The 6,423-nt window shown below is 45.8% G+C and overlaps 1 pseudogene; it reads left to right on the top strand.

The window, feature by feature from the left end:
• Nucleotides 1–3,394: 3,394 nt before the first annotated feature.
• On the top strand, nt 3,395–4,576 carry LOC100351288 (heterogeneous nuclear ribonucleoprotein F-like; annotated as a pseudogene).
• Nucleotides 4,577–6,423: the final 1,847 nt, after the last annotated feature.

The raw sequence follows: 6,423 nt of genomic DNA, 5'->3' as shown, positions 1-6,423 counted from the left end.
GATCTGCCAATGATCTGATCTTGGACTCCACAGCTCTAGGACTGTGAGAAATGAATGTCTACTGTTTAAATCATCCAATCTAGTATTTTGTTATATCATCCTGACATCACTAAGATAAATATTTTATGTCCTTCAGACAATCCAACCTAAATTCTCAAGCTACTTTCTTCATGTTCCAATATAAACCAATATCTTATTCTCCTTCCTCCCCCAAATTCTTCTAGTCTTCAGAATTCAATGTGTGTCAAACCCCCTCCCCCATCAGCACAAGGTTTTCTCTGAAGTCTTCTCAAGTGCAGGCTGTTTTGTTGTGGGCTTGGGGGCAGGGATGGCTCCCAGCTAAGCTTACTGCAGGTTCTTCCCTCCACGCATGAAAGAATCCAGAAGTGGAGGCATAAAGATATACAGGACAGTAGGATTTATTTGGAGCAAAACAAAATTCCAAGCTCAAGAACCAAGCCACAGGGCTGGGACTGTGGAATAGCAGGTAAAGCTGCCTCCTGTGGTGCTAGCATCCCATACAGGCACCAGTTTTTTTTTCAACTTTTATTTAATAAATATAAATTTCCAAAGTACAACTTTTGAATTATAGAGGCTTTTCCCCCCATAACCTCCCTCCCACCCACAACCATCCCATCTCTCACTGCCTCTCCCATCCCATTCTTCATCACGATTCATTTTCTTTTCTCTTTATATACAGAAGATCAACTTAGTATACACTAAGTAAAAATTTCAACAAACTGTACCCATATAGACACACAAAGTATAGAGTACTGTTTGAGTAGCAGTTTTACCGTTAGTTCACATAATACAACACATTAAGGACAGAGACTACATGGGGAGTAGGTGCACAGTGACTCCCATTGTTGATTTAACAATTGACACTCTTGTTTATGACGTCAGTAATCACCCTAGCCTCTTGTCATGAGCTGCCAAGGCTATAGAAGACTCTTGAGTTCACCAACTCCTATCTCATTTAAACAATGTCATAGTCAAAGTGGAAGTTCTCTCCTCCCTTCAGAGAAAGGTACTTCCTTCTTTGATGGCCTGTTCTTTCCACTGGGATCTCACTCACAGAGATCTTTCATTTAGATCATTTTTTTTGCCACAATGCCTTGGCTTCCCATGCCTACGGAACTCTCATGGGCTTTTTAGCCAGATCTGAATGCCTTAAGGGCTGATTCTGAGGCCAGAGTGCTGTTTAGGGCATTTGCCATTCTATGAGTCTGCTGTGTATCTTCCTTCCCATTGAAAATCATTCTCTCTTTTTTAATTCTATCAATTATTATTTTCAGACACTGGTCTTATTTATGTAATCCCTTTGACGCTTAATCCTATCTTTTTGATCCATTATGAACTTAAACTGATCACTTTAACAAGTAAGATGGCATTGGTACATGCCACCTTGATGGGATTGAATTGGAATCCCCTGGCACGTTTCTAGCTGTACCATTAGGAGTAAGTCCGAGTGAGCATGACAGGAACCAGTTTGAATCCCCGCTGCCCCACTTCTGATCCAGCTCCCTGGTAATGCTCCTGAGAAAGCAGTGGGAAATAGCCCAAATACTTGGGCCCCTGCCCCAACATGCGAGACCCGGAAGAAGCTCCTGGCTCCAGGCTTTGGATCGGCCCAACTCTAGCCATTGCGGCCATTTTTGGAGAATTGAATTAGCAGATGGAAGATATATCACTCTGTCTCTCCTCTCTCTCTATAACTCTGCCTTTCAAATAAGTAAATAATATTTTTTATAAATAAAAAACTAGGCCGGCGCCGTGGCTCACTAGGCTAATCCTCCACCTGTGGCACTGGCAGCCTGGGGTTCTAGTCCCGGTTGGGGCACCGAATTCTGTCCCGGTTGCTCCTCTTCCAGGCCAGCTCTCTGCTGTGGCCCAGGAGTGCAGTGGAGGATGGCTCAGGTTCTTGGGCCCTGTACCCACATGGGAGACCAGGAGGAAGCACCTGGCTCCTGGCTCCTGGCTCCTGGCTTCAGATTGGCGCGGCACCGGCCGTAGCTGCCACTTGGGAAGTGAACCAACAGAAAAAGGAAGACCTTTCTCTCTGTCTCTCTCTCTCTCTGTCTAATTCTTCCTGTCAATAAATAAATAAATAAAAGAACTAATCCATGCATAAACAAAAATACGAAAAAGCCCCTGAAGAAAAGCCCCCCTCCAAGGAAAAACATCCAACAGCAAAGAAGCCCCTCCACAAAGGAAAAGCCCTGACAAAGGGGAAAAAAACCCTAACAAGGAAAAAGTATTAGGTCAACAATGGTAGGTGTACCCTTTATACCCTCCAGAGGTGTGGGATGTGAAGTCTGGGGCTGCATCCAAATGAATATTCAAAGGTCAGCTGAGTTTGGGGTGGGACTTGACCATCACCCATTTCAGTGCCCTTTTTAGGAAATAGTGGAAGTGTCATGGCATCAGGTGCATGATGGGAGTGGGTGTGCCTCCCATGGTAATTTTATCATAATTATATTACAATGACCCAAGAGTCATGAAAGCACACATCATACAGCCATGTGGATATTTCCAGCTAGCACTGGTTGCAAGTACACAACATGTGGAACCTGCATTTCCACTACTCAGAGAAGGGCACAGGCTTTGCCGGTGCATGGGAGCTGGGCCTGCACCATGCATAGAAAGGGATATTCTGCCTGGACTGTGAACAGGAAGGGAAGGGAGCCTGGATGGTGCGCAGAATGGGATCCATCATGTGGGCTGTGCTAGGCTGTCATATGGTCCAGCTGCAGTTGTCCTGTGGCTGTTCAGCTATGGCTGTCAAAGAGGGAATCACTTGGAGCTGTCAATAATTGACACCTGTAGGTCTGAGAGGAGCTGTCCATGGCGGTTTGCCTGGGACTGTCAATTACCAATCTGTGTCATCATGCAGTTGGGCAAGGAGCTGTCCAGCATGACTTCTGCTATAGCTGTCAATCATCCACTGATGTTGTTGTGCAGGTTGGCAAGGAGCTATCAGACCTTAGCTCCTGCTCTCACCATTTATGTTCCCACAACAGCTTCTCTTTACTCAGAACACAACACGGGACTTCGTGGGTGCCAGCTCTGTGCTGCTCTCCGGCTCCAAGAGGTTAAAAACAAAAAGATGCACCTGAAGTTCCCTCTGCTTGTCTAAGCCTCAGGAGGAATTTGGGCTCCTTTGGCTGTAAGCCACTCTTGCTGCATGAAAATAGAAACCAGTCCTATTCTCAGTGGAGAGTTGGTTACCTACCAGAATTGTCTCATACTGAAGGTGTCCTAGGTGATATGATAAGCCATAAAAAGACAACTTGCACCCAAATTGGTCTGACATCTACCCTGTCAAATGTCCAGGATGCTAGGTCCCGAGGGAGGTGAAGGCTTTGTGGTGACACTCCATGGCCTGCCCTGGTCCTGTTCTATTGAGGACATGCAGAACATCCTGTCTGGCTGCACAATTCATAATGGGGCCACAGGCATTCATTTCATCTATGTTAGAGATGGCAGGCAGAGTGGTGAGACATTTGTTGAACTTGAATCAGAAGATGATGTAAAAATGGCCCTGAAAAAAGACAGGGAAAGCATGGGGCACTGGTACATTGAGGTAGTCAAGTCTCACAGAACTGAGATGGATTGGGTGAAGCACAGCGGTCCAAACAGCGCTGACACCGCTAATGATGGCTTTGTGCAGCTTTGAGGACTCCCATTTGGATGCACAAAAGAAGAAATTGTTCATTTTTTTCTCAGGGTTGGAAATCATGCCAAACAGGATCACTTTGCCTGTGGACCCTGAGGGCAAGATTACAGTGGAAGCCTTCATGCAGTTTGCCTCTCAGGAGCTAGCAGAGAAGGTACTAGGGAAGTGCAAGGAGAGAACAGGGCACGCATATATTGAAGTGTTCAAGAGCAGTCAGGACGAAATGAGGTCATACTCAAATCCTCCTCTGAAGTTGATGTCTGTTCGGCCACCTGGACCCTATGCCGGCCTGGCACAGCCCGGAGGTATACTGGCATTGTGAAGCAGGCAGGCCTGGAGAGAATGTGGCCTGGCGCCTACAGCGCTGGCTATGGGGGCTATAAGGAGTACAGCGGCCTCAGCAATGGCTATGGCTTCACCAATGATCTGTTCGAAAGAGACCTCAGCTACCGCCTCTCAGGAATGTATGACCACAGATACGGAGACAGCGAGTTCGTAGTGCAGAGCACCACCAGCCACTGCGTCCACATGAGAGGGCTGCCATATAAAAGTGACCGAGAAAGACAGCTACAACTTCTTCTCTCCACTTAACCCAGTGAGAGTTCATATTGAGATTGGCCCAGATAGAAGAGTGACAGGTGAAGCTGATGTGGAGTTTGCCACCCATGAAGAAGCTGTGGCAGCGATGTCAAAAGATAGGGCCAACATGCAGCACAGATACATAGAACTCTTCTTGAATTCCACAACGGGGGCCAGCAACGGGGCTTACAGCAGCCAGATGATGCAGGGCATGGGTGAGTGCGCGACCAGGCCACCTACAGTGGCCTGGAGAGCCAGTCAGTGAGTATTTGTCATGACACTGGCTATAGTGGTCAGAACACCATGGGCGGTTTGGACTAGTTTTGTAGAAGCATTTGAGTTATTTTGAACAAATTTTCACAGGCAGCCAACAAGCAGTAAAAAAGCAGTTATTACCCTACAAGAAGCTGTGGGACCCATTTGGTACCATGAGTTTGTGAAATCTGGATTAAAAAAATAACTCTTCAGTGTTTTCTCATGCAAACTTTTCTTCTAGCATGTGATATTGAGTAAACTAAAACTATTTTCCACTTTTCTCAATTTACATTTTAGTAGTATCCTTCAGAGTGATGTTATCTGAGTTAAAGTAGTTTAAGTATGTTAAATTGTAGATCTTTTATACCACACACAGTGAACACCTTGGGCAGATGTACTTTTTTGGAAAACTCAAACATGCTATATCCCTAATTCAAAAAGAAACATCTCATGTTTGCTCATTCTGGTTTCTATTTTCATTTAAATATTTTAGGTCAAGTTTAAGCTTTTTTTTTAAGATTTAGTTATTTATTTTAAAATCAATGTTACACAGAGAAAGAAGGAGAGGGAGAGGGAGGGGGGAGAGAGAGAGAGAGAAAGAGAGAGAGAGAGAGAGAGAGAGAGAGAGAGAGAATCTGCTGGTTCACTCCCCAATTGGCTGCAATGGCCAGAGCTGTGTCAATCTGAAGCCAGGAGCCTGGAGCCTCCTCTGGATCTCCAATTCAGGTGCAGGGGCCCAAGGACTTGGGCCATCTTCTACTGCTTTCCCAGCCTGGATCAGAAGTGGAGCAGCTGGGAATCAAAATGGCACCCACATGGGATGCCGGCACTGCAGGCAGTGGCCTTATCTGCCATGCCACAGCATCAGCCCCAAGTTTAAGCTTTTTAAAAGTTAATTTTGAGAATTGAAACACAATACTAATAGTGCAGGAATTGGTGAGGGCTTGACTTAAAACTTTCTTTGTACTATGATTTCCTTTGGGGTGTATTTTGTTAAGTGAAACTTGTTAAATTTTTTGTTAACTAAATTTTTTTCTTAAAATACTTTTCCGCAGTGACATGCACAGGTCATCTGCTAAGCAAAAGGTGGCAAAACTGGGTGATTGAAAAGAATTCATTTTAATCATAATGTATTTTGGTGTGAATTTAAATTTAGTAAATCTATGATTTCTCCCTTATATTCTTACAATGAGGCTAAAATAAAGGTCTAATAAAAGATTAAAAAAAAGCAATTAAAAAAAAAAGTCTTAAGACTCAGGGGCGGCCGGCACCACGGCTCAATAGGCTAATCCTCTGCCTGCGGCACCAGCACACCAGGTTCTAGTCCTAGTAGGGGCGCCAGATTCTGTCCCGGTTGCCCCTCTTCCAGGCCAGATCTCTGCTATGGCCCTGCAGTGGAGGATGGCCCAAGTGCTTGGGCCCTGCACCCACATGGGAGACCAGGGGAAGTACCTGGCTCTGGGCTTCAGATCAGCATGGTGCTCTGGCCGCAGAGCGCCGGCCACAGCGGCCATTGGGGCGTGAACCAACGGTAAAGGAAGACCTTTCTCTCTGTCTCTCTCTCTTTCTCTCTCTCACTGTCCACTCTGCCTGTCAAAAAAAAAAAAAAAGACTCAGGGGCAAGCCTTGTTGATTCAGGTCAGAGCAACCCCTTCTCTTCTTCGGTGTGGATCGGCCCTTCGTGTGGGACTGGGAGAAGGCCCTGAGACAACTGATGGATTCTGGCTGGGGCTACACTCCAGTTCTTCCAGAAGGTCTCTTGCTGGAATGGTTTAGGGCTGAGAAATGCACTTTTCTGAAGGAAAAAAGTCCTCTGCCCTTTTGGAGTCCTCACAAGCTGTAAAGCCAGAGGCTCCACTCTTCATACTTCTCATCTTAGCTCCGACAATGTTGGTTGGTCCAACTGGGATTCC

This window comes from Oryctolagus cuniculus, chromosome X (assembly GCF_964237555.1).
Source record: "Oryctolagus cuniculus chromosome X, mOryCun1.1, whole genome shotgun sequence".
In the NCBI taxonomy this organism is placed as follows: Eukaryota; Metazoa; Chordata; class Mammalia; order Lagomorpha; family Leporidae; genus Oryctolagus; species Oryctolagus cuniculus.
This window is presented reverse-complemented; position numbering and strand designations above follow the sequence as displayed.